The sequence below is a fragment of the Mandrillus leucophaeus genome, unplaced genomic scaffold (genome assembly GCF_000951045.1).
Source record: "Mandrillus leucophaeus isolate KB7577 unplaced genomic scaffold, Mleu.le_1.0 Scaffold504, whole genome shotgun sequence".
NCBI classification, from domain to species: Eukaryota; Metazoa; Chordata; class Mammalia; order Primates; family Cercopithecidae; genus Mandrillus; species Mandrillus leucophaeus.
The window spans coordinates 233,619-252,826 of NW_012105410.1; positions in this window are offsets into that span (position 1 = coordinate 233,619).

Here is a 19,208-nt window from a genome sequence, read left to right on the forward strand (position 1 = left end):
GAGAGAGTCTCACTCTATTGCCCAGGCTGGGGTGCAGTGGCACAGTCTCGGCTCACTGCAACCTCCACTTCCTTGGTTCAAGTGATTTTCATGCCTCATCCTCCCAGGCAGCGGGCACAACAGGCGTGCAGCCCCATGCCCAGCTGATTTTTATTTTTATTTTATTTTTGAGATAGAGTCTCACTCTGTTGCCCGGGCTGGAGTTCAGTGGTGTGATCTCAGCTCACTGCAACCTCTGCCTCCTGGGATCAAGCAATTCTCCTGCCTCAGCCTCCCAAGTAGCTGGGATTATAGGCATGTGCTACCATATCTGGCTGATTTTTGTATTTTTAGTAGAGACAGAGTTTCAGCATGTTGGCCAGGCCGATCTCAAACTCCTGGCCTCAAGGGATCTGCCCGCCTGGGCTTCTCAAAGTGTTGGGATTACAGGCGTGAGCCACCATACGCAGCTCTGATTCTGAGATGATTATGTGGTTTTTGTCCTTTATTCCATTGATAAGGTTTACTATATTAATTGATTTTTCAGATATTAAACCAACCTTAAATTCCTAGGATAAATCCCTCTTGCTCATGGTGCAAAATCTTTTTTATATGTCACTGGATTCAGTTTGGTAATTTTTTTTGAGGATTTCTGCATCTATATTCATTAGGAATATTAGTCTGTAGTTTTCTTATGATGTCTTTGTCTGGTTTTGGTGTCAGAGTAATACTGACCTCATAGAGTAAGTTGGGAAATGTTCTCTCCTCTTCTGATTTTTGGAAGAGTTTGTGAAGAATTGGTATTAAATCTTCTTTAAGTGTTTGGTAGAATTTATACTTTTTATTGCTGAGCTATACTCCATTATATGAATATACCACAATTTATTCATCCATTCACCTGTTGATAGATAGTTGGGTTGTTTCCAGTTTTAGAATAAAGCTGCCATGGATATTAGTGTACAAATCTTTGTATGGATGTATGTTTTCATTTTCTTGGGTAAATATTTACAGTGGAATTGCTGGGTCATTTGGCAGATGCATGTTAACTTTATGAGAAAGTTCCAGACCAATTTTCAAAGTGGTTGTGTCACTCCTACCAGCAACGTATGAGACTTTTGCTTACGCTCTACAATCTTACCACTTAAGCTGTTGCCACCCTTTGATTTTAGCCATTCTAATGGGCATGTAGTGATATCTCAATGTCATTTTCATTTACATTTTGCTGAATAATAGTATTAAAACACATTTTCATGTGCTTATTAGCCATTGGTATATCTTCCTTTATTCAGTGCTGGTTCTTATTTTTTGCCCATTTTTTTAAAAATTAGATTTTAATTGGGTCTTCTTAATATTGAGCTGTATAAGTTTTTTTTACATTTTCTAGATAAAAGCCTTTTGTCAAATATATAGACATAGAGAGAGATATGCATGGTGATAACTTACTCTCATTCTGTGGCTTTCCTACTCATTTCTTAATGGTGTCTTTTTCTTATCAGAAGCTTTAAATTTTGATGAATTCCATTTTATTGACGTTTCTTGTATGGTTATTGCTTTCTGGGTCCTAAAAAAAGTTTGACTATTCAAAGATGATGAAAATGTTCTTCTATGTATTTTCTTCTAAAAAACATTTTAATAGCCAGTTGTTCCAGCATTGCTTGTTGAACAGACTTTTCTTTATACATCAAACTGCTTTTCCTCCTTGGATGAAAATCAACCACTATTTATGGACTAACTATTCTGTCCCATTGATCTATTTTTTCTATCTTTATGTCAACACCACACTGTCTTGATTACTGTGGCACTACTGTAAGTCTAGAAATCAAATGTAAGTTCTTCACCTCTGTCTTATTACAAGACTGCTTTATACTACATCTTTTCCATTTCCATGCAAATTTTAGAACTTCAACTTATGAATTTCTACAAAAAATCCTACTGGAAATTTGATTGGCATTGCTTTGAACCCATTTATCCATTTGGAGAGAACTGACAAGTTAACAATATTGCATTCGTCCAATCTACAAATGTGTTACATTTCTCCATTAATTTAGTTTCTTTAATTTCCCTCATCAAAGACAGAGCAAGACACCTGAAGAGAAGCTTCCAGTGATCATCCTCCCCACAGAACACCAAATTTTAACAACTATTTACATAAGAAAAGCACCTTTATAAGAACCAAAAATCAGGCAAGCAATCACAGTACCTGGTTTTAACTTCCTATCACTGAAAGAGGCCCTGAAGAGGGTAAACATGATAGTCTTGAATTGCCAATGCCCCTCCTCCCCCATCCCTTTGCAGTGCCCTTGGCGCAGAGAGAGAATCTGTGTGGTTCGGGGAGGGAGAGTGCAGCAACTGTGGGACTTTGAACTCAGCAAAACTGGGCTGAACTCAGCAGATGTGTGTCCATGGAAGGAGCACTTAGACCAGCCATAGCCAGACAGGAATCGCCTATCCCAGCAGTCAGAACTTGAGTTTAGGCAAGCCTCAGCATGGTGGGCTAAAGTGTTCTGGGGTCCTAAGTAAACATGAAAGGCAGTCTGTGCCTCAAGGACTGCAACTCCTAGGCAAGTCTTACTGTTGTGCTGGGCTTGGAGCTTGTGGACCTGGGGGGCATGTGACCTAGTGAGACACCAGCTGGGGTGGCTAATGGAGTGCTTGTGCCACTCCTCCTCCAACTGCAAGCAGCACAGTTCTCAGCAATGAAAGTGACTCCTTCCTTCTGCTTGAGGAGAGGGAAGGGTAAAAATAATTTTGATTTGCATGTTGGATACCAGCTCAGGCACGACAGGATAGGGCAGTGGGAAGAGTTTTGAGGCCCCCATTCCAGGCCCTAGCTCCTAGATATTTCTAGACACACCTTGGTCCAGAAGAAAACCTACTCCCTTGAAGAGAAGGGGCCCGGCCAGGCAGGATTCATCACCTGCTGACTAAAGAGCCCTTAGGCCCTGAATAATGAGCAGCAATAACCAGGTTGTATGCCACGGGCCTTGGTGAGACTCTGAGACATGCTGGCTTCAGGTGAGACCCAGCATGTTCCCAGCTGTGGTGGCCATGGTGAGAGACTCCTCCTTGAGAAAAGAAGAGGGAAAAGTAAAGGGGACTTTATCTTACACTTAAGTAACCAGCTTGCCCACAGTGGGGTACAGTACCAAGTGGGCTCTTGGGATCCCCGATTCCAGGCCTTGGCTCTTGGACCGTTTTCTGGACCTGCCCTAGGCCAGAGAGGAGCCCACTGCTCTGAAGGGTGAGTCCCAGGCTTGGCAGCATTCACCCTAAGCAGATGGAAGAGCCCTTGGGCGGTAAGTGAACATCAGTGAGACTGCCAGTACTCCGCATGGGCCTGTGGTGGTGGCGGTCACTGGGAGAGGCTCCTCTGCTTGTGGGAAGGGAAGGGAAGAGTAGAAAGGACGTCTCATAGTATGAGTTCAGCTTAGCCACAGAATAGAACACAGGGTAGATTTATAAGGTTTTTTACTCCAGTCCCTGGCTCCCAGATAGCATCTCTGGACCCACCTGGGGCCTAAGGGAACTTGCTGCCCTGAAGAAAAGGACACAGGCCTGGCTGGCTTCGCTACCTGCTGATTGTAGAACTCTAGGGCCTTGAGCGAACATAGGCGAAAGCCAGGTAGAGGTAACAGGGGGTCTTGGGCAAGACCCAGTGCTGTGTTGGCTTCAGGCCTAACCCAGCCCAGTCCCAGTGGGTGGCCACAGGGGTGCTTGTGTCACCCCACCTCCAGCTCCAGGTGGCTCAGCACAGAGAGTGAAAGACTGTTTGTTTGGGAGAAAGTAATAGAAGAGAACAAGAGTCTTCATCTGGTAATCCAGAGAGTTCTTTCAGGTCTTATCTAAGACCACCAAAGAGGTACCTCTATGAGTCTAAATCATAGTGTTATTGGACTTGGGGTTCCCCCTAATGCAGTACAGCTCAGATTATAATATTCAAGTCCCTTCAAATACCTGAAAAGCCTTCCCAAAGACAGGTACAAACAAAGCCAGACTGTGATGACTACAATAAATACTTAACTCTTTAATGCCTAGACACTGACAAACATCCACAAGCATCAAGAGCATCCAGGAAAACATGACATTACCAAATGAACTAAATAAAGTGCCAAGGACCAATCCTGGAGAAACAGAGACATATAACCTTTCAGACAGAAAATTCAAAGCTGTTTTGAGGAAAGTCAAAGAAATTCAAGATAACACAGAGAAGGAACACATAATTCTATCAGATAAATTTAACAAAGGAGTTGAAATATTGAAAAGAATCAAGCAGAAATTCTGGAGTTGAAAAATGCAATTGACATACTGAAGAATACATCAGAGTCCCTTAAGAGCAGAATTGACCAAGCAGAAGAATAGTGAGCCTGAACACAGGCTACTTGAAAAAACACAGTCAGAGGAGACGTATTAGTCTGTTTTTGCATTGCTATAAAGAACTACCTGAGACTACGTAATTTATAAAGAAAAAGGTTTAACTGACTCAGTTCAACAGGTTTTACAGAAAGCATGGCTGGGGAGGCCTCAGGAAACTTACAATCATGGCGGAAGGTGAACAGGAAGCAGGCACACCTTACCTGGCCAGAGAAGGAGGAAGAGTACACAGGGGGAGGTGCTACACATTTTTAAACAACCAGGTCTCATGAGAACGAACTCACTATCATGAGAACAGCAAAGGGGAAATCCACCACTATGATACCATCATCTCCTACCAGGCCCCTCCTCCAACACTGGGGAGTACAATTCAACATGAGATTTGGGCAGGGACACAAATCCAAATCACATCAGGAGACAAAAGAAAAAAGAATAAAAAAGAACGAGGCATGCCTACAAGATGTAGACAACAGCCTCAAAAGGGCAAATCTAAGAGTTACTGACCTTAAAGAGAAGGTAGAGAAACAGAAAGTATAATAGTAGAAAGTTTATTCAAAGGGATAATAATAGAGAACTTCCAAAACCTAGAGAAAGATACCAATACTGATATGGTTTGGCTATATTCCCACCCAAATCTCAACTTGAATTGTATCTTCCAGAATTCCCACCTGTTGTGGGAGGGACCCAAGAGGAGGTAATTGAATCATGGGGGCCAGTCTTTCCCGTGCTATTCTCGTGATAGTAAGTCTCATGAGATCTGATGGGTTTATCAGGGGTTTCCAGTTTTGCTTCCTCATCATTTTTCTCTTGCTGCTGCCATTTAAGAAGTGCCTTTTGCCTCCTACCATGATTCTGAGGCCTCCCCAACCATGTGGAACTGTAAGTCCAGTTAAATCTCTTTTTCTTCCCAGTCTCAGGTATGTCTTTGTCATTTACTAATACAGTAAATTAGTGTAAAAATGGACTAATACAGTAAATTGGTACCAGCAGAGTGGGGCGTTGCTGAAAAGATTCCCAAAACTGTGGAAGTGACTTTGGAACTTGGTAACAGGCAGAGGTTAGAACAGTTTGGAGGGATCAGAAGAAGACAGAAAAATGTGGGAAAGTTTGGAACTTCCTAAGACTTGTTGAATGGCTTTGATGAAAATGCTGATAGTGATATGAACAATAACATTCAGGCTGAGGTAGTCTCAGATGGAGATAAGGAACTTGTTGGGAACTGGAGCAAAGTTGACTCTTGTTATGTTTTGGTAAAGAGGCTGGTGGCATTTTGTCCCTGCCTTAGAGATCTGTGGAGCTTTGAACTTGAGAGAGATTATTTAGGGTATCTGGCAGAAGAAATTTCTAAGCAGCAAACCATTCAAGAGGTGACTTGGGTGCTGTTAAAAGCATTCCGTTTTAAAAGGGAAACAGCATAAAAGTTTGGAAAATTTGCAGCCTGACAATGTGATAGAAAAGGAAAATTCACTGGGGAGAAATTCAAGCTGGCTGCAGAAATTTGCAAAAGTAGCAAGGAGTCTAGTGTTAATCCCGAAGGCCATGGGGAAAATGTCTCTAGGCCATGTCAGAGACCTTCATGGCAGCCCCTCCCATCACAGGCCCGGAGGCCCAGGAGGAAAAAGTGGTTTCGTAGGTCGGGCCCAGAGTCCCCATGCTGTTGCGCCTGCGGGTGCACAGGAGTCGAGAATTGGGGTTTGGGAACCTCCACCTAGATTTCGGAAGATGTATGGAAATGCCTAGAAGCCCAGGCAAAAGCTTGCTGCAGGGGTGGGGCCCTCATGGAAAACCTCTGCTAGGGCAGTGTGGAAGGGAAATGTGAGGTTGGAGCCCCCACATAGAGTCCCTACTGGGGCACTGCCTAGTGGAGCTGTGAGAAGAGGGCCACCATCCTCTAGAGCCCAGAATGGTAGATCCACTGGCAGCTTGCACCGTGCACCTGGAAAAGCCACAGACACTCAATGCCGGCCCTTGAAAGCAGCCAGGAGAGAGGCTGTACCCTGCAAAGCCACAGGGGCAGAGCTGCCCAAGACCATGGGAACCCACCTTTTGCATCAGGGTGAGCTGGATACGAGACCTGGAGTCAAAGGAGATCATTTTGGAGCTTTAAAATTTGACTGCCCCACTGGATTTCGAACTTGCATGGGTCCTGTAACCCCTTTGTTTTTGCCAATTTCTCCCGTTTGGAATGGCTGTATTTACCCAATACCTGTACCCACACTGTATCAAGGAAGTAACTAGCTTGCTTTTGATTTTATAGGCTTATAGGTGGAAGAGACTCAGCTTGTCTCAGATGAGACTTTGGACTGTGAACTTTTGGGTTAATGCTAAGATGAGTTAAGACTTTGGGGGACTGTTGGGAAGGCATGATTGGTTCTGAAATGTGAGGACATGAGATTTGGAGGGGCCAGGAGCAGAATGATATTGTTTGGTTGTGTCCCCACCCAAATCTCAACTTGAATTTTATCTCCCAGAATTCCCACGTGTTGTGAGAGGGACCCAAAAGGAGGTAATTGAATCATGTAGGCCGGTCTTTCCTGTGCTATTTTTGTGATAGTAAGTCTCACAAGATCTGATGGGTTTATCAGGGGTTTCCCCTTTTGCTTCCTCATTTTTCTCTTGCTGCTGCCATGTAAGAAGTATCTTTCACCTCCTGCCATGATTCTGAGGCCTCCCCAGCCATGTGGAACTCTAAGTCCAATTCAACCTCTTTTTGTTCCCAGTTTCAGGTATGTCTTTATCAGCAGCATGAAAATGAACTAATACAAATACTGAAGTACAAGATGATAGAACACCAAATAGATTTAACTTGAAGACTACCTTGAGGCATCTAATAAACCTTACAAGGCAGGAGGGGGTGGCATGACATATTTAAAGTCCCAAGGGAAAAAAACTTTTACCCTAGAATAGTATATCTGGTGAAAACATCCTTCAAACATGAAGGAGAAATAAAGACTTTCAAAGCTGAAGGATTTCGTCAACACCAGATCTGTCTTACAAGAAATGCTAAAGGAAGTTCTTCAATCTGAAAGAAAAGGATGTTAGTGAGCAATAAAAAATCATCTGAAGATACAAAACTCACTGGTAATAGTAAGTACACAGAAAAACAGACTATTTTAACACTGTAACTGTGGTGTATAATCTACTTTTATCTTAAGCAGAAAGACGAAAAGATGAATCAATCAAAAATAATAGCTACTTTTCAAGACATACAGTACAATAAGGTATAAACAAAAACAACAAAAAGTTAACAAGTGGGGAGACAAAAAGTGTAGAGTTATTAGTTTTCTTTTTGTTTGTTTCTTTATGCAATCAGTGTTAAGTTGTCACCAGTTTAAAATGAGTCATAAGATAGTATTTGTAAGCCTCATAATAACCTCAAATAAAAAAATATACAACAGATATACAAAAACCAAAAAGCAAGAAATTAAGTCATAATACCAGAGAAACTTACCTTCACTAAAAGGAAGACAGGAAGGAAAAGAAAACCAGAAAACAACAAAGTGGCAGAAGTAAATCCTTACTTATCAATAATAACATTGAATGTAAATAGACTAAGTTCTCCAATCAAAAGACACAGAGTGGCTGAATGGATTAAAAAAAAAAAGACACAATAATCTATTGCCTATAAGAAACATACTTCATCTATAAAGACACACAAGGGCTGGGCGCGGTGGCTCACGCCTGTAATCCCAACACTTTGGGAGGCCAAGACAGGCGGATCACGAGGTCAGGAGATCGAGACCATCCTGGCTAACACGATGAAACCCCGTCTCTACTAAAAGTACAAAAATTAGCCGGGCGCGGTGGCGGGCGCCTGTAGTCCCAGCTACACAGGATGCTGAGGCAGGAGAATGGCATGAACCTGGGAGGCGGAGCTTGCAGTGAGTGGAGATTGTGCCACTGCACCCCAGCCTGGGCGACAGAGCGAGACTCCGTCTAAAAAAAAAAAAAAAAAAAGACACACAAAGACCGAAAATAAAGGGATGGAAAAAAATATTCCATGCAAATGGAAATTTTAAAAAGAGGAGTAGCTATACTTATACCGGACAAAATAGACTTCAAGACAAAAATTGTAAGAAGAGACAAGGAAGGTCATTATATAATGGTAAAGGCATCAATCCATCAAGAGGATATAACAATTATAAATATATATGCCCCCAAAGCTGGAGCACCCAGATATATAAAGAAAATATTATTAGAGCTACAGAGAGAGAGAGAGAGAGATCCCAGTGCAATAATAGCTGGAGACTTCAACACCCTACTTTTAGCACTGGACAGATTTCCTCCACAGAAAATCAACAAAGAAACCTCAGACTTAACCTGAACTACAGAATAAATTGACCTAATAGTTATTTAGAGAACATTTCATCCAGTAGCTCCAGAATACATATTCTTCTCCTCAGCACATGGATCATTTTCAAGGACAGACCATACGTTGGGTCACAAAACAAGTCTTATAACCTTAAAAAAAAAAATCCCTGAAATATTATCAAACATCTTCTTTGACCACAATGGAATAAAACTAGAAATCAATAACAAGAGAAATTCTGGAAGCTATACAAACACATGGAAATTAAACTACATGCTCCTGAATGACCAGTGGGTCAATGAAGAAATAAAGAATTGAAAAATTTCTTTTTTTTTTTTGAGACAGAGTCTCATTCTGTCACCCAGACTGGAGTGCAATGGTGCGATCTTGGCTCACTGCAACCTCTGCCTCCCGGGTTTAAGCGATTCTCCTGACTCAGCCTTCTGAGTAGCTGGCATTACAGGCGCACGCCACCATGCCAGGCTAATTTTTGCATTTTTAGTAGAGATGGGGTTTCACCATTTTGGACAGGCTGGTCTCGAACTTCTGACCTCGTGATCCATCTGCCTCGGCCTCCCAAAGTGCTGGGATTACAGGTGTGAGTCATCTAGCTTGGCCGAAAAATTTCTTGAAACAAATGATAATTGAAACACAACATACAAAACCTATGGGGTACAGCAAAAGCAATACTAAGAGGAAATTTTACAGCTATAAGCACCTACATCAAGAAAGAAGAAAAACTTCAAATAACCTAGTTTTTGTCATCACTGTTTTAGTTTTTAAGTGTAGAGATCTTGAACATATTTCATTAAATTTATCCCTATTTTATGTTCTTGACACTATTATAAATGGCATTTTAAATGTTATTTTAATTTTACAATTACTTATTGCTGGTATACAAAAGAATTGAATCTATATTGTCTATTGACCTCGTATCCTGTCACTTTACTAAATTCACACATTAGCCCTAGATTTTTGTTTTGTAGATTACTTGTTTTTTCTTTGAAAATAGTTTTATGCCTTCCTTTCAATCTGGATGACTGACTTTTCTCATCTTACTGCTTTTGCTGAAACCTCCAGTCACATAATAATACTGCATGAACTGATACCAGACATCTCTGCCTTGTTTCCAAACTTAGAAAGTTTCAATATTTCATCACAAAGTATGATATATGGTATTTAGTGTTTTGTATATTCCATTTAGCAGGTTGAGGATGTTTTCTTCTATTCCTACTTTTTGAAAAGTGGTTTTTTTTTTTTTTTTTTTTTTTTTGGTCAAATATAGGTGTTGAATTTTGTAAAAATCCCCATGGTTTGTCTTCTATGCACGCTTGAAAAGAACAGGCATTCTGCAGTTGAGTATTGTGTTCTGTAAATATCAATTAGGTCAAGTTGATTGATAAAGTTTTTCAAGTCTTGCATATCATTTTATTTCCCGCCAGTATGTTACATGTTCCTGTTTCTCTGCATATTTCATAGCATTTCCTTTCTGTTGGGCACTCTCACATTTCCTCTATGTTCATGGCCTCAAGTTCTACCAGGTGTATGTGGATAGCTAAGGCACTCTTTGGTCTCTCCTGCCCATGTGCTTTGCTAGGGATATGTGGCAGCTTATTGAGGGTCACTATGGCTCTCATTCCCATTATCTCCCTGGTCCCTTGCTTGCTCCCACCAGGACCTCAACTTCAGGCTAGCTGAATTGTTGGTCTTGCTTGTTTTTTGTTTATTAGTCTGTCACTGAGACTGCTATTATTTCTTTCAATACCCCTGGGCGTGCAGTTTTTCAAATTCTGCTTCAAATCAAGTGAGCCCCTTCCCACAGCAAAGCTGCAGGTTTTCGTGATATCTTTCCTTGTAGCACAATTACTATGGTGACCAAGCTGGTGGGGAGCAGAGGAGAGGAGGTGGGTTGCAAGCAGCCCCAGGTTAAAACACCACAGACTCCCACTATTTTAACCTGAGGGTCAGTAGTTTTTCATGAATAAATGCTTCTCAATTTGTTGTCAGCCTTTAATCAATTTTGTTCTTGACAATTTCTTTTTAAAGAGGATTTTCTGAGCTACTTACTCTGTCATTCCAGAAGTCCTGCCTCATCATTCCACATTCCCCTAAATTACAGATTTATCTACTTGTTTTTAGTTCTGTCAGTTTTATTTCATGTTATTAAGTGTGTGCACACTTACGAGTATTATATCTTCTTGATTCTCTTATTACGTCTCTTTACATCTGGTAATATTCCTTGTTCTAAAGTCTACTTCATGTGATATTAATATAGCCACTCCAGGTTTCTTATGATTTATGTATGCATGGTCTTTTTCTGTCCTAGTACTTTTAACCTATCTGCATCTTTATGTTTAACATGCTTTCTTGTAAACAGCATGATATAGTTTGGATGTTGTCCCCTCAAAACCTCATGTTGAAATGTGATCCCTCATCTTGGAGGTCGGGGCTGGTGGGAGGTATCTGAGTCATCTGGGGGGATCACTCATGGTTTGGTGATGTCCTCCCAATAGTAAGTCCTCATGAGATCTGGTTGAGCAAAAGTGTGTGGCATCTCCCCTCCCCTTCTTTCTCTTGCTCCTGCTCTGGCCATGTGACATGCCTGTTCCTGCTTTACCTTCTACCATGAGTAAAAGCTCCCTGAGGTCTCCCCAGAAGCTAAGCTGATGCTGGCGCCATGCTTGTACAGCCTGCAGAACCATGAGACAATTAAACCTCTTTCCTTGTAAATTACTCAGTCTTAGGTATTTCTTTATAGCAACGCAAGAACAGACTAGCACACAGCATATGTGTATCTATTTACAGAAAAAAAAACCTAGCCTGATAGTTTCTGCCTTTTAATTGAAGTGTTCATTCCATTTACATTTAATGTTGATACGGTTAAGTCTAATGTCTTTTTATTGCTTTCTATTTGTCCCATCTATTCTTTGTCCTTTTTTCCTTCTTTTCTAACATTCATTGGTAATTTTAGTATTCCATTTCATCTCCATTATTGGCTTATTAACTATACTTTTGAGTTACAGAGTTGTTTTCAGTAGTTGCTCCAGGTTTACAATATGTATATTTAACTTAAAACAGTTAAATTATTTAAAGTTATTAATTTAAAAATAATATACCACCTCAAGTATAACATAAGAAGAAGAGTATACTATACTTCCATACTCCCTCCTCCCATCCTTTGTGCTAGTTTTGTCAAGTATTTTATTTCTACTTATGTTATGGACCACACTACGTACGTGTCTGTGTGTGTATCTCTCTCTTAGGTATTTGAAATACAACTTCATTCTGTTTCTAAATGAAAAGGAATGGGAATGGCAGTAAAATAAGATCCTCACCACTGAATATTATGATGTGAAATATTAGGTTGGTGCAAAAGTAATTGTAGTTTTTGCCAACGTATTGCAAAAACTGCAATAACTTCTGCACCACCCTAATATATATGAAACACCAGAAGGACACAACCAAAACAGCTAAATATGCAGGTCCAAAAATTGAAGGTATTTTTGAAGTCCATTCATCTCCTTCAGCATCCTAAAGATAAAGCACATGTTCTGCTTAGCTACATAATAAAATGGCAAACACACCACACTACTGACAGCATAGCACAGATGCTTATACAACTAGACTTCTGATGCTGGGCTCCAGCTTCATTTTCTCACAGATCGTCATTCTTATTCGGGAGAGCATCTGAACAACCTGTAAATCATGACATATTGTGCTGCCAAAGCTGGGTCCATGACAACCTCTGGTGGGGCAAGGGCAAGCATAGCAACAAACTCCAAGTTAGGATCTCCAATTAGTTTTCTAGCAAGCCAGAGGAAGGGCTTTTCAAAGTTGGAGTTACTTTTAGCAGAAATGTCACAATGCTGAAGATTCTTCCTTTAGTAGAATACAATAGAGTTTGCCTTCACTTTCCTGTCTTTAATGTCTACATTGTCTGCTTCTTCACAATGAACAATGCCTTGGGGAGTTTTCTGCCTCCTTTGGGTACTATCTCTATAGCTTCATCTTCTTCCTCAATTCAAATTGCCAAAGCCTGCTTGAATTTCCTGTCTCTAAGTGAACAAAATATGTATGATTAGAAAGTAAGCTCTATTCAGTTTTGCTTAAATTAGAGTTGGTCTCTATTACCTGAAGCACTGAGAAAGCCACTGTCATATACTGATGATGATAAGCAACCTTTGGGAAGGCAAGTTGGCAATATGTATGAAAAGTTTCTTAAAATTGATATCCTTTGACACAGTAATTCTATTCCTAACACTCTATCCTAACAATAATCTAAAATGGGCATCAAAGATGTGGTTGTAGTTACCCAAAATGCAAGCATAATGCTCTGGAGGGATTTGTTGCTAACAGAGTTGCTTAAAAATTGCTTATGAGACATTCAATTTGCAGATGAGAGCTGTTATTACAAGGCATTTAGGTCTAAAATGTGGCCATCTAGAGTATGTGAAGGGAAAGAAAACCCTCTCAACTTTGTAATGTGATATAGTATTGAGAGAAGTAGACTAAAATTTTAGAGATCAAGTTCTACCACTGACTTGCCTAGTGGTCTTGGTAAGTTACCTATCGTCCCTGGGGCCTATTTCCTCAGCTATAAAATGGAGGTACTATGTGCTCTACCTACCTCTGACAGCCATGTAATGCTGAGTTCAGCTTTCCCCTCTGTATGTACTAGTAAAGCCTTTGTAAAGATAGGAATTGTTTTCAATGACTTCCCTTTGTCTTTAGACATGCCAAAATCCTTACCATAGCCCACAAGGTTCTGAACCATCTGGCCCAGCCTCCCTCTCTAGCCTGATCCTGGCATGACCTCCCTGTTGGTCACCATGCTACAGCCACATGTCCACCCTGGACTTTCACAAACGCTCTTCCCTCTCCCTGAAAAACTGTACCATCTTTGCCTGGTCAACTACTTATCTGTAAAGTCTGACTTAAATATCACTTTCACCAAGAAATCTCTGACAACCCCCAACATGGCCCTCATATGTGGTTTTTCTCCTAGTGCCCTGTACAGATCCTTTTATAAGGCTTATCACAATGGTCATTACATAATTGTTCATGCAATTATTTATTTGGTTGTCTCTCTCTTTCAAAACTCCCTGAGGGCACATTCTGTTTCTGCCTTGTTCATGACTGTGTAGCTTTAGGGCTTGGCAATACCCCCTACAGAGACACAAGGTAATTTGTTAAATGAATGAATTCTTAAACTCTTACAGCATCAGGGATAGAGACCTAATGCTTTCATTTGAGTTGATAAAACTGAAAGAGAAGATAAAACCCAGAGAAGAGAATGACTTTCCCACAATCACATGGCCAGTGAGTAGAAGAGGCAGTTTTATAATTCATTAATTCATTCAATAAGTATTTTCTAAGAGCCTACTATGTTCTAGGTACTGTCCTAGGTACTGGAGATAGAATGATAGACTAAGACAGTCCCTAACTTCCTAGAACTTATACTGTAGTGGACGAGATAGCCAATAAGCAGATAAACAGATACACAATTAGCAGAGATAGTGATAAGTACTATGAAGAGGTGCTCTGTAGGCAGAAAGCACATAACCACCAAGCACTCAAACCCGTGCTTTCTGCGTCCAAGTGCAGGGCTCTTTCCACTACACCACGCTGTCTGACCGAAGTAAACAAACAAAACCATAATTTATGAGGCTCCCTCAGCTGCCTGTGTGTGCACTTGGTGGGGTGAAACCCTCATGCTGTCCATGAAGAAGAGCCAATATCATCAGAAGCAGCAGCTGACTGGCTTGCCTGCTAAAGCAGGTGTCATGGCACTAGCCAGCCAGGCCTCTGCTGCCTTGAAACTTCACATCTGGCACCCAAAGAGACAGAGAGAGAGAGAGAGAGAGAGTGTGTGTGTGTGTTTAAATAAGACAGCTATTGAATGAGTGGACTGAAGAGGGTTGGAGTTGGCTGGGCTTAGGGAATGATGCAAACCACAAGGGGACAGTGCTCAGGAGGTGAACAGAGAAAACAGATGGGCTCAAACTGCAGGCATGACTATAGCCCAAGCACCCCATACGTCACTGGGAGAGGCTTCTTTGCTGCTAAATATCTGTTTATTTTCTCATTAATAAACAGCATTCTCTGATGTCTGTACTTGAGGAAATAGAATGCACACTCAGACCATTCGCTTTTCTCTAAACAACTTCATGTAGAAGTATTGTTGAAACAAGGATGTGTTGTGTAGCACATAGAATGACACGCAGCCCACCTGAAAGGTATGGGTGCTGGTGGGGCAAAGGGGAGTCAGGAATTTGACAGGTGAGCAGAACCGCAAGGAAACACTGGGTCCATTAGCCCTCCCTCCTCACTTTGTTAGAACCTCAGTTTTGACAATCTAATGTATTGTCTACAACACGAAGTAGGCACTCCAATAAAGGTTTGTTGACAAAAAAATTAACAAAGTATGACAACTCATTTTTCTCACACAGGTAAGATTAAAGCCCAAAGCATTACTCTGAAACAATAAAAGTCCAACCACTATAAACTGGGCACTTTACATTTGTTATCTCTAATCCTCACTATAACCTTGAGGCAGATACAAGCTTCACCTTACAGATGGGCAGACTGAGGCTCAGAGAAATTCGGTGGCTTTTTCTGGGAGTCACACTGATGGTAAAAGAGCATGAACTCCAGTTTGCCCAACTTTAAAGTCCAAGGACTTTCTACAACACCAAAAAGTGAGACAGTCTGCTCTCCAACTGCAGCCAGAGTACACTTTCCAAAAAAAAATATATATATATCTCACTTTCCAAAATACAAGTCTCTCTCTCTCTCAAATAAATAAAGATGGGGTTTCACCACGTTGGCCAGGCTGGTCTCGAACTCCTGGACTCAAGTGATCCACCTGTCTCAGTCTCCCAAAGTGCTGGGATTACAGGCATGAGCCACTGCACGTGGCTAGAAAGCAACTGTCTCTTGCTGCTTTGCTGCTTCTAAAGTGTACAGGCTGGGAAGACACATAACACATATTATGAACTATGCACAATTCTAAGAGTGGGGCGTTTCATGCAGGAGCTTCAGGATAGCTATTCCTGTATTTTAGGGGTGACCTCTGGAGTTCACAGCAAAACTTACTGCTAGAAAAGAACTAAATCATTGGTACATTCCTAAGTATAATGGTCATTCAATGTCTAATATGGATGTCACTTATGATATGCAAGAATGTTTACTACACTTCACACCACTGGAAAAAAACTTACACTAAGAATGGATGACAATAGGATACTCTGTGTGCCTCTCAAATCCCAGCTCTACCATGTACTAGCTGGACAGCCTCTCTACCATTGAATTTCCTAATTCATCAAATTGGGCTAATACCTACATCTCACAAAGTTGTTAAGGATCAAATGATATAAAGTATATGAAAGCATCTGGCATAGAATAGGTGTATAGTAAGATTTGGGATGAATTCAGTTCATTAGTCTAGGACTATGGGTCATTTTTGACCCAAAGAATTCCAGGGAGATGCCGTCAGTTCCAGGTCTGAATCAGTGTATGTGCGTCAGAGAATGGCCTACATGAATCCTTGGTGAAACTGTGGAACCAATTCCATCTCCATGGTTTAACTAGGACCATGGCTCAGGCAAGAGCCAGAGAATTTCCAAGCATGAGACGACCTAGCAAAAGGCTAATCATTCCACATTTGAAGTCACTCCTAATACTCTCCTCTCCTGAGTTTCCAAGGGGATCAAAGGAGTCATCTGCCTAAAACAAAACTAGATCTAACTTCAAATTATTTTCCTCTGCTTGTTCTAACTTGAGATGCAGGTTCCATTTGGCTCTTACTTATGATCTACTTTATACCAGTAATTATTCAGGCTACTAAAGCTGATTTTTCTAATGTACAACTCTGACATGTTAAAATTCAGTGGCTTCCTATTGCCTATAGTGCAAGGTCTAAACTACTTAGCAAAGACCTCTGTGAGCTGGCCTCTGCCTACTTATATGGCCTCATAGCCAACCAGTCTGCCTCTCACTAAACCACTTACGACTCTCTAAACAGTCTGTGCTTTCTCGTGTGTCCATGCCTTTGTATGCCCTGTTCCTTCTGCCTGGAATGCCCTTCTCACTTTCCATCTGGCAAACTCCTATTTTTCTCAAGACCTGTTTAAGCACCTCCCCCTCTGTGAATCTTCCCTTAATCCCTCAGGCAGTCATAGGCAACCCTTTCTTGGGTCCACACTGACCTATGAACACACACCTCCTTTACACAGGCGGAAGGACGTGGTACGGTAGTCAGAATATAGACTTCAAGTCAGAAGGACTAGAGTTCAAACTGTGGCCCTCTCCCCAGGCCAGCTAGAACACCAACCAGAGGGGAGAAAGCCTTCATCTCTAGCCTAACATATAGTCCACTGGTGTGTGTTTACTTATGTGGAGATACAAGCTGAAGATTGTAGCCAAAAGACTCAGACTCACTGGCAAGATCACACCTACCTGAGAATGACAACTGTAAAGGTCTAATTCATTTTGCTCCTTTTGATCCACCCGAAGGGAAGCTGACTTCCATGCAGGTTTGCTAATCACAAGCGTTCAAATATACTAGTTTCTCTAACTTTTCATTATAAATTATTAAACAGAGACATGTCTCACCTTTGCCACTTATTAGGCAAATCATTTAAACTCTCTGAGCCTTCCTGTCTTCATGTGTAAATAAAGTATTGTGAGGATTAGAGAAAGTGTATTAAATATCTCCAAAAATTTGGGCCCATGGTAAGCACTCTTATAAATATTATTATAATATAATGATAGCATATTTGTCTGTCTCTCTCCTCACCAGATAGTAAATGTATCAAGGGCAAGAAATTCATCTTTGTATCCCCAGTATTTAATGCACCAGTGCTGAGTACATAGTAAACTTTCAGTCAAAACTCTGCGAAATGTACAAATATGTACATGTTTTTTTGCCTTCCCAACAGATGGTCAGTCCCAGGAAGTCAGAGAACTTGTCACATACTTTTCTTGAATCCACAGTAGCCACCATAGTTGTTGGTCAAATAAGTAAGCATTGAATGACTCAAGCCACATTTATAAGTGGACCCATATATTCTTCTTAGGGGTTGCTATACTGCGGGAAAGTCACATGATGCAGAGTCTGAAGACGCAAAGTCTCAAGACCTAGGTTCCAGCCCTGGTTCACTTTCTCACTGTATGATGCTGGCCATACTAGCTCAACTCCCTGGGCTTGTTTTCTGCAAAATATGGGAGAGAAAGACCTTGCAGGTTATCATAAGGATGAAGTAAGATACAGTAAAGCACCATACAAATACATATAGAATACAACCAAGAGGGACAAGGGAAAACACTCCAATCAGGTTTTATGGTTTGCAGGAAAATGGTTCTGCCTTCTGTATATCCCATTCCAGGACAGAACTTTAAAAAGTACACCAGGGGTCCCCAACCCCTGGCTGTGGACTGGTACTGGTCCGTGGCCTGCTAGAAACCTAGCTGCACAGCAGGAGGTGAGCAGCAGGTGGGCAAAGAGCATTACTGCCTGAGGTCTGCCTCCTGTCAGATCAACTGCAGCATTAGATGCTCACAGGAGCGCAAACCCTAGTGTGAACTGCACATGCAAGGATCTAGGTTGTGTGCTCCGTATGCGAATCAAACTAATGCCTGATCATCTGAGGTGGAACAGTTTCATCCCAAAACCATCTCCGCTATCCGGCCATGGAAAAATCGTCTTCCATGAAACTAGTCCCTGGTGCCAAACAGGTTGGGGACCACTGCACTGTACCATCATTATGCTATGTTTATATAATCTTCACATACCAGATAAGCTTGAAACCAAGTATCCTAGGAAAACAAGGTTTTGACATTCAAAATGGAGAACACCACCCTGACCTAACTCACTTGCAAGCACCCCAGGACCACTTTCAACCTATGAACCTACAGCATGGCTTAAATAGGGCACAAATGCCAAATGTCCTCTTGATTTTCTTACAAATATTAAGTCAGAGGCAAGGCCAAGAATCAGACAAACTGTTTCAAGGAAAACAATGTCCTCAACTTAAACTGAAACCAATTAAATGGACTGCTTATGGCAGTATGCTCTATTTGGAAGTTTCCTGGTGATCTAAAAGTAATTGGAAAATTTAATTTTAGTCCAGCCTCTCTTTAAACTCTTCTTAACATTTATTAGCCTACTTATCTAACTTTGTAATTTAGTTAAGTATGGTATACTGAACATAATTGAATCTTTGTTTATAGATTCAAGACCACTTGGCAGGGATGCTGTAGAGAAGATGCAGACTTCAGATGAGAGGTTGATTTAGATAAGCATTAAGATTGCCTTCAAATTTGACAATCTGGGATCTGAACAACCAGCTGCACTTTCCCTTATAAAAATGAACATCAGGAGGCCGAGGCAGGCAGATCAGCTGGGGTCAGGAGTTCGAGACCAGCCTGGCCAACATGGTGAAACCCCATCTCTACTAAAAATACAAAAATTAGCCAGGTGTGGTGGCATGTGCCTGTAGTCCCAGCTACTGGGGAGGCTGAGGCAGGAGAATCGCTTGAACCTGGGAAG